Raw genomic sequence first — 10,000 nt, 5'->3', positions numbered from 1 at the left:
TTTATATCACCAAAATGGCTACTGTAAAAATCTTGGTGCAAGAAATTTTTCATTTTGGTGGGTTTTGAAGCTAGCCAAGTTTGGTGGTGAAAGTTGGCTAAGTTTGTGGTGCATGGACCAAGTTTTGGGAAATTTTCAAAGTGTTGGTTTTTGGGGTTTGATGCTTGGAATGGCCTCTTTATATCACCAAAAGGCTACTGTAAAAATCTTGGTGCAAGAAATTTTTCATTTTGGTGGGTTTTGAAGCTAGCCAAGTTTGGTGGTGAAAGTTGGCTAAGTTTGTGGTGCATGGACCAAGTTTTGGGAAATTTTCAAAGTGTTGGTTTTTGGGGTTTGATGCTTGGAATGGCCTCTTTATATCACCAAAAGGCTACTGTAAAAATCTTGGTGCAAGAAATTTTTCATTTTGGTGGGTTTTGAAGCTAGCCAAGTTTGGTGGTGAAAGTTGGCTAAGTTTGTGGTGCATGGACCAAGTTTTGGGAAATTTTCAAAGTGTTGGTTTTTGGGGTTTGATGCTTGGAATGGCCTCTTTATATCACCAAAAGGCTACTGTAAAAATCTTGGTGCAAGAAATTTTTCATTTTGGTGGGTTTTGAAGCTAGCCAAGTTTGGTGGTGAAAGTTGGCTAAGTTTGTGGTGCATGGACCAAGTTTTGGGAAATTTTCAAAGTGTTGGTTTTTGGGGTTTGATGCTTGGAATGGCCTCTTTATATCACCAAAAGGCTACTGTAAAAATCTTGGTGCAAGAAATTTTTCATTTTGGTGGGTTTTGAAGCTAGCCAAGTTTGGTGGTGAAACTTGGCTAAGTTTGTGGTGCATGGACCAAGTTTTGGGAAATTTTCAAAGTGTTGGTTTTTGGGGTTTGATGCTTGGAATGGCCTCTTTATATCACCATAAGGCTACTGTAAAAATCTTGGTGCAAGAAATTTTTCATTTTGGTGGGTTTTGAAGCTAGCCAAGTTTGGTGGTGAAACTTGGCTAAGTTTGTGGTGCATGGACCAAGTTTTGGGAAAATTTTCAAAGTGTTGGTTTTTGGGGTTTGATGCTTGGAATGGCCTCTTATATATCACCAAATTGCTACTGTAAAAATCTTGGTGCAAGAAATTTTTCATTTTGGTGGGTTTTGAAGCTAGCCAAGTTTGGTGGTGAAAGTTGGCTAAGTTTGTGGTGCATGGGCCAAGTTTTGGGAAATTTTCAAAGTGTTGGTTTTTGGGGTTTGATGCTTGGAATGGCCTCTTTATATGACCAAAGGCTACTGTAAAAATATTGGTGCAAGAAATTTTTCATTTTGGTGGGTTTTGAAGCTAGCCAAGTTTGGTGGTGAAAGTTGGCTAAGTTTGTGGTGCATGGGCCAAGTTTTGGGAAATTTTCAAAGTGTTGGTTTTTGGGGTTTGATGCTTGGAATGGCCTCTTTATATGACCAAAGGCTACTGTAAAAATATTGGTGCAAGAAATTTTTCATTTTGGTGGGTTTTGAAGCTAGCCAAGTTTGGTGGTGAAAGTTGGCTAAGTTTGTGGTGCATGGCCAAGTTTTGGGAAATTTTTGAAAGTGTTGGTTTTTGGGGTTTGATGCTTGGAATGGCCTCTTTATATCACCAAATTGCTACTGTAAAAATCTTGGTGCAAGAAATTTTTCATTTTGGTGGGTTTTGAAGCTAGCCAAGTTTGGTGGTGTAAGTTGGCTAAGTTTGTGGTGCATGGACCAAGTTTTGGGAAATTTTCAAAGTGTTGGTTTTTGGGGTTTGATGCTTGGAATGGCCTCTTTATATCACCAAAAGCTACTGTAAAAATCTTGGTGCAAGAAATTTTTCATTTTGGTGGGTTTTGAAGCTAGCCAAGTTTGGTGGTGAAAGTTGGCTAAGTTTGTGGTGCATGGACCAAGTTTTGGGAAATTTTCAAAGTGTTGGTTTTTGGGGTTTGATGCTTGGAATGGCCTCTTTATATCACCAAAAGGACTACTGTAAAAATCTTGGTGCAAGAAATTTTTCATTTTGGTGGGTTTTGAAGCTAGCCAAGTTTGGTGGTGAAACTTGGCTAAGTTTGTGGTGCATGGACCAAGTTTTGGGAAATTTTCAAAGTGTTGGTTTTTGGGTTTGATGCTTGGAATGGCCTCTTTATATCACCATAAGGCTACTGTAAAAATCTTGGTGCAAGAAATTTTTCATTTTGGTGGGTTTTGAAGCTAGCCAAGTTTGGTGGTGAAACTTGGCTAAGTTTGTGGTGCATGGACCAAGTTTTGGGAAAATTTCAAAGTGTTGGTTTTTGGGGTTTGATGCTTGGAATGGCCTCTTTATATGACCATAAGGCTACTGTAAAAATCTTGGTGCAAGAAATTTTTCATTTTGGTGGGTTTTGAAGCTAGCCAAGTTTGGTGGTGAAACTTGGCTAAGTTTGTGGTGCATGGGCCAAGTTTTGGGAAATTTTCAAAGTGTTGGTTTTTGGGGTTTGATGCTTGGAATGGCCTCTTTATAGCACCAAAAGGCTACTGTAAAAATCTTGGTGCAAGAAATTTTTCATTTTGGTGGGTTTTGAAGCTAGCCAAGTTTGGTGGTGAAACTTGGCTAAGTTTGTGGTGCATGGACCAAGTTTTGGGAAATTTTCAAAGTGTTGGTTTTTGGGGTTTGATGCTTGGAATGGCCTCTTTATATCACCAAAAGGCTACTGTAAAAATCTTGGTGCAAGAAAATTTTCATTTTGGTGGGTTTTGAAGCTAGCCAAGTTTGGTGGTGAAACTTGGCTAAGTTTGTGGTGCATGGACCAAGTTTTGGGAAAATTTCAAAGTGTTGGTTTTTGGGGTTTGATGCTTGGAATGACCTCTTTATATCACCAAAAGGCTACTGTAAAAATCTTGGTGCAAGAAATTTTTCATTTTGGTGGGTTTTGAAGCTAGCCAAGTTTGGTGGTGAAACTTGGCTAAGTTTGTGGTGCATGGACCAAGTTTTGGGAAATTTTCAAAGTGTTGGTTTTTGGGGTTTGATGCTTGGAATGGCCTCTTTATATGACCATAAGGCTACTGTAAAAATCTTGGTGCAAGAAATTTTTCATTTAGGTGGGTTTTGAAGCTAGCCAAGTTTGGTGGTGAAACTTGGCTAAGTTTGTGGTGCATGGACCAAGTTTTGGGAAATTTTCAAAGTGTTGGTTTTTGGGGTTTGATGCTTGGAATGGCCTCTTTATATGACCATAAGGCTGCTGTAAAAATCTTGGTGCAAGAAATTTTTCATTTTGGTGGGTTTTGAAGCTAGCCAAGTTTGGTGGTGAAACTTGGCTAAGTTTGTGGTGCATGGACCAAGTTTTGGGAAATTTTCAAAGTGTTGGTTTTTGGGGTTTGATGCTTGGAATGGCCTCTATATATCACCAAATTGCTACTGTAAAAATCTTGGTGCAAGAAATTTTTCATTTTGGTGGGTTTTGAAGCTAGCCAAGTTTGGTGGTGAAAGTTGGCTAAGTTTGTGGTGCATGGGCCGAGTTTTGGGAAATTTTCAAAGTGTTGGTTTTTGGGGTTTGATGCTTGGAATGGCCTCTTTATATGACCAAAAGGCTACTGTAAAAATATTGGTGCAAGAAATTTTTCATTTTGGTGGGTTTTGAAGCTAGCCAAGTTTGGTGGTGAAACTTGGCTAAGTTTGTGGTGCATGGACCAAGTTTTGGGAAATTTTCAAAGTGTTGGTTTTTGGGGTTTGATGCTTGGAATGGCCTCTTTATATGACCATAAGGCTACTGTAAAAATCTTGGTGCAAGAAATTTTTCATTTTGGTGGGTTTTGAAGCTAGCCAAGTTTGGTGGTGAAACTTGGCTAAGTTTGTGGTGCATGGACCAAGTTTTGGGAAATTTTCAAAGTGTTGGTTTTTGGGGTTTGATGCTTGGAATGGCCTCTTTATATGACCATAAGGCTACTGTAAAAATCTTGGTGCAAGAAATTTTTCATTTTGGTGGGTTTTGAAGCTAGCCAAGTTTGGTGGTGAAACTTGGCTAAGTTTGTGGTGCATGGACCAAGTTTTGGGAAATTTTCAAAGTGTTGGTTTTTGGGGTTTGATGCTTGGAATGGCCTCTTATATATCACCAAATTGCTACTGTAAAAATCTTGGTGCAAGAAATTTTTCATTTTGGTGGGTTTTGAAGCTAGCCAAGTTTGGTGGTGAAAGTTGGCTAAGTTTGTGGTGCATGGGCCAAGTTTTGGGAAATTTTCAAAGTGTTGGTTTTTGGGGTTTGATGCTTGGAATGGCCTCTTTATATGACCAAAAGGCTACTGTAAAAATATTGGTGCAAGAAATTTTTCATTTTGGTGGGTTTTGAAGCTAGCCAAGTTTGGTGGTGAAAGTTGGCTAAGTTTGTGGTGCATGGGCCAAGTTTTGGGAAATTTTCAAAGTGTTGGTTTTTGGGGTTTGATGCTTGGAATGGCCTCTTTATATGACCAAAAGGCTACTGTAAAAATATTGGTGCAAGAAATTTTTCATTTTGGTGGGTTTTGAAGCTAGCCAAGTTTGGTGGTGAAAGTTGGCTAAGTTTGTGGTGCATGGGCCAAGTTTTGGGAAATTTTCAAAGTGTTGGTTTTTGGGGTTTGATGCTTGGAATGGCCTCTTTATATGACCAAAAGGCTACTGTAAAAATATTGGTGCAAGAAATTTTTCATTTTGGTGGGTTTTGAAGCTAGCCAAGTTTGGTGGTGAAAGTTGGCTAAGTTTGTGGTGCATGGGCCAAGTTTTGGGAATTTTTGAAAGTGTTGGTTTTTGGGGTTTGATGCTTGGAATGGCCTCTTTATATCACCAAATTGCTACTGTAAAAATCTTGGTGCAAGAAATTTTTCATTTTGGTGGGTTTTGAAGCTAGCCAAGTTTGGTGGTGTAAGTTGGCTAAGTTTGTGGTGCATGGACCAAGTTTTGGGAAATTTTCAAAGTGTTGGTTTTTGGGGTTTGATGCTTGGAATGGCCTCTTTATATCACCAAAAGGCTACTGTAAAAATCTTGGTGCAAGAAATTTTTCATTTTGGTGGGTTTTGAAGCTAGCCAAGTTTGGTGGTGAAACTTGGCTAAGTTTGTGGTGCATGGACCAAGTTTTGGGAAATTTTCAAAGTGTTGGTTTTTGGGGTTTGATGCTTGGAATGGCCTCTTTATATGACCAAAAGGCTACTGTAAAAATATTGGTGCAAGAAATTTTTCATTTTGGTGGGTTTTGAAGCTAGCCAAGTTTGGTGGTGAAAGTTGGCTAAGTTTGTGGTGCATGGGCCAAGTTTTGGGAAATTTTCAAAGTGTTGGTTTTTGGGGTTTGATGCTTGGAATGGCCTCTTTATATGACCAAAAGGCTACTGTAAAAATATTGGTGCAAGAAATTTTTCATTTTGGTGGGTTTTGAAGCTAGCCAAGTTTGGTGGTGAAAGTTGGCTAAGTTTGTGGTGCATGGGCCAAGTTTTGGGAATTTTTGAAAGTGTTGGTTTTTGGGGTTTGATGCTTGGAATGGCCTCTTTATATCACCAAATTGCTACTGTAAAAATCTTGGTGCAAGAAATTTTTCATTTTGGTGGGTTTTGAAGCTAGCCAAGTTTGGTGGTGAAAGTTGGCTAAGTTTGTGGTGCATGGGCCGAGTTTTGGGAAATTTTCAAAGTGTTGGTTTTTGGGGTTTGATGCTTGGAATGGCCTCTTTATATGACCAAAAGGTTACTGTAAAAATATTGGTGCAAGAAATTTTTCATTTTGGTGGGTTTTGAAGCTAGCCAAGTTTGGTGGTGAAAGTTGGCTAAGTTTGTGGTGCATGGGCCAAGTTTTGGGAAATTTTCAAAGTGTTGGTTTTTGGGGTTTGATGCTTGGAATGGCCTCTTTATATGACCAAAAGGCTACTGTAAAAATATTGGTGCAAGAAAATTTTCATTTTGGTGGGTTTTGAAGCTAGCCAAGTTTGGTGGTGAAAGTTGGCTAAGTTTGTGGTGCATGGGCCAAGTTTTGGGAAATTTTCAAAGTGTTGGTTTTTGGGGTTTGATGCTTGGAATGGCCTCTTTATATGACCAAAAGGCTACTGTAAAAATATTGGTGCAAGAAATTTTTCATTTTGGTGGGTTTTGAAGCTAGCCAAGTTTGGTGGTGAAAGTTGGCTAAGTTTGTGGTGCATGGGCCAAGTTTTGGGAATTTTTGAAAGTGTTGGTTTTTGGGGTTTGATGCTTGGAATGGCCTCTTTATATCACCAAATTGCTACTGTAAAAATCTTGGTGCAAGAAATTTTTCATTTTGGTGGGTTTTGAAGCTAGCCAAGTTTGGTGGTGTAAGTTGGCTAAGTTTGTGGTGCATGGACCAAGTTTTGGGAAATTTTCAAAGTGTTGGTTTTTGGGGTTTGATGCTTGGAATGGCCTCTTTATATCACCAAAAGGCTACTGTAAAAATCTTGGTGCAAGAAATTTTTCATTTTGGTGGGTTTTGAAGCTAGCCAAGTTTGGTGGTGAAACTTGGCTAAGTTTGTGGTGCATGGACCAAGTTTTGGGAAATTTTCAAAGTGTTGGTTTTTGGGGTTTGATGCTTGGAATGGCCTCTTTATATGACCATAAGGCTGCTGTAAAAATCTTGGTGCAAGAAATTTTTCATTTTGGTGGGTTTTGAAGCTAGCCAAGTTTGGTGGTGAAACTTGGCTAAGTTTGTGGTGCATGGACCAAGTTTTGGGAAATTTTCAAAGTGTTGGTTTTTGGGGTTTGATGCTTGGAATGGCCTCTATATATCACCAAATTGCTACTGTAAAAATCTTGGTGCAAGAAATTTTTCATTTTGGTGGGTTTTGAAGCTAGCCAAGTTTGGTGGTGAAAGTTGGCTAAGTTTGTGGTGCATGGGCCGAGTTTTGGGAAATTTTCAAAGTGTTGGTTTTTGGGGTTTGATGCTTGGAATGGCCTCTTTATATGACCAAAAGGCTACTGTAAAAATATTGGTGCAAGAAATTTTTCATTTTGGTGGGTTTTGAAGCTAGCCAAGTTTGGTGGTGAAAGTTGGCTAAGTTTGTGGTGCATGGGCCAAGTTTTGGGAAATTTTCAAAGTGTTGGTTTTTGGGGTTTGATGCTTGGAATGGCCTCTTTATATGACCAAAAGGCTACTGTAAAAATATTGGTGCAAGAAATTTTTCATTTTGGTGGGTTTTGAAGCTAGCCAAGTTTGGTGGTGAAAGTTGGCTAAGTTTGTGGTGCATGGGCCAAGTTTTGGGAAATTTTCAAAGTGTTGGTTTTTGGGGTTTGATGCTTGGAATGGCCTCTTTATATGACCAAAAGGCTACTGTAAAAATATTGGTGCAAGAAATTTTTCATTTTGGTGGGTTTTGAAGCTAGCCAAGTTTGGTGGTGAAAGTTGGCTAAGTTTGTGGTGCATGGGCCAAGTTTTGGGAATTTTTGAAAGTGTTGGTTTTTGGGGTTTGATGCTTGGAATGGCCTCTTTATATCACCAAATTGCTACTGTAAAAATCTTGGTGCAAGAAATTTTTCATTTTGGTGGGTTTTGAAGCTAGCCAAGTTTGGTGGTGTAAGTTGGCTAAGTTTGTGGTGCATGGACCAAGTTTTGGGAAATTTTCAAAGTGTTGGTTTTTGGGGTTTGATGCTTGGAATGGCCTCTCTTATATCACCAAAAGGCTACTGTAAAAATCTTGGTGCAAGAAATTTTTCATTTTGGTGGGTTTTGAAGCTAGCCAAGTTTGGTGGTGAAACTTGGCTAAGTTTGTGGTGCATGGACCAAGTTTTGGGAAATTTTCAAAGTGTTGGTTTTTGGGGTTTGATGCTTGGAATGGCCTCTTTATATGACCAAAAGGCTACTGTAAAAATATTGGTGCAAGAAATTTTTCATTTTGGTGGGTTTTGAAGCTAGCCAAGTTTGGTGGTGAAAGTTGGCTAAGTTTGTGGTGCATGGGCCAAGTTTTGGGAAATTTTCAAAGTGTTGGTTTTTGGGGTTTGATGCTTGGAATGGCCTCTTTATATGACCAAAAGGCTACTGTAAAAATATTGGTGCAAGAAATTTTTCATTTTGGTGGGTTTTGAAGCTAGCCAAGTTTGGTGGTGAAAGTTGGCTAAGTTTGTGGTGCATGGGCCAAGTTTTGGGAATTTTTGAAAGTGTTGGTTTTTAGGGTTTGATGCTTGGAATGGCCTCTTTATATCACCAAATTGCTACTGTAAAAATCTTGGTGCAAGAAATTTTTCATTTTGGTGGGTTTTGAAGCTAGCCAAGTTTGGTGGTGTAAGTTGGCTAAGTTTGTGGTGCATGGACCAAGTTTTGGGAAATTTTCAAAGTGTTGGTTTTTGGGGTTTGATGCTTGGAATGGCCTCTTTATATCACCAAAAGGCTACTGTAAAAATCTTGGTGCAAGAAATTTTTCATTTTGGTGGGTTTTGAAGCTAGCCAAGTTTGGTGGTGTAAGTTGGCTAAGTTTGTGGTGCATGGACCAAGTTTTGGGAAATTTTCAAAGTGTTGGTTTTTGGGGTTTGATGCTTGGAATGGCCTCTTTATATCACCAAAAGGCTACTGTAAACATCTTGGTGCAATAAATTTTTCATTTTGGTGGGTTTTGAAGCTAGCCAAGTTTGGTGGTGAAAGTTGGCTAAGTTTGTGGTGCATGGACCAAGTTTTGGGAAATTTTCAAAGTGTTGGTTTTTGGGGTTTGATGCTTGGAATGGCCTCTTTATATCACCAAAAGGCTACTGTAAAAATCTTGGTGCAAGAAATTTTTCATTTTGGTGGGTTTTGAAGCTAGCCAAGTTTGGTGGTGAAAGTTGGCTAAGTTTGTGGTGCATGGACCAAGTTTTGGGAAATTTTCAAAGTGTTGGTTTTTGGGGTTTGATGCTTGGAATGGCCTCTTTATATCACCAAAAGGCTACTGTAAAAATCTTGGTGCAAGAAATTTTTCATTTTGGTGGGTTTTGAAGCTAGCCAAGTTTGGTGGTGAAACTTGGCTAAGTTTGTGGTGCATGGACCAAGTTTTGGGAAATTTTCAAAGTGTTGGTTTTTGGGGTTTGATGCTTGGAATGGCCTCTTTATATCACCATAAGGCTACTGTAAAAATCTTGGTGCAAGAAATTTTTCATTTTGTTGGGTTTTGAAGCTAGCCAAGTTTGGTGGTGAAACTTGGCTAAGTTTGTGGTGCATGGACCAAGTTTTGGGAAAATTTCAAAGTGTTGGTTTTTGGGGTTTGATGCTTGGAATGACCTCTTTATATGACCATAAGGCTACTGTAAAAATCTTGGTGCAAGAAATTTTTCATTTTGGTGGGTTTTGAAGCTAGCCAAGTTTGGTGGTGAAACTTGGCTAAGTTTGTGGTGCATGGTGCTTGGGGCCAAAATTTGTGAATTTTTCAAAGTCATGATTTTTGAGACTTATGGGTTGGAAAACACTTCAAATGGTCCCAAAACAATGCTGTGAAGGTTTGGTTGCAAAACCAAACCATCTTGAGGTAGTTCTAAAATTTTAAAGTTTAGCCGTTTTGTAAAAACGTCATAAAACAAAATTCCCGCGAGCGGATTGAATGAAATTTGGAGGGAAGCTTACTTATGTTGGTATGAAGTGGACTGGAAAAAATCAGCTCAAAACTCGACCTCTAGATGCACTTTTCCATTTTTCCCGATTTTACGGGTTTTCGGGTTTTGGAAAAAATAAAAAAAATACTTCCGGTTGGAGAAAAATTATGAAACTTGGTGGGGTAGGAGATACCATTTTTCTAAGGATCCCTGCAAAAAATCTCGTCCAAATTCGTTGTGTAGCTCGAGATATGGACTTATGTCTGCTCACAAAAAGTGTATCTACTTGTACAAATCTGCCTTTTGCAAAATAACCCCTTATAGGGGGGGAGCAGCTCTTCACGCCAGCTTGACTCACTTTGGCTGGTGTGCGAGAGTGGTGCCTTGGGGGCTCCTCGCACCGTTTTTCGATCTCTACCCAGGCAATGGGGCGTCATCGCGCCGCTCCATGGTTGATTAGGAAAGTGGCCCGGCTGTGGAAATGACAGCAGGTCATGGAACTTCTCGACCCCAGACAGGTAAAAGTGAGTGTCTTTTGTGT

Source organism: Vigna umbellata, chromosome 9 (assembly GCF_029865625.1).
Source record: "Vigna umbellata cultivar VRB3 chromosome 9, Vumbellata_1.0, whole genome shotgun sequence".
In the NCBI taxonomy this organism is placed as follows: Eukaryota; Viridiplantae; Streptophyta; class Magnoliopsida; order Fabales; family Fabaceae; genus Vigna; species Vigna umbellata.
This window is presented reverse-complemented; position numbering follows the sequence as displayed.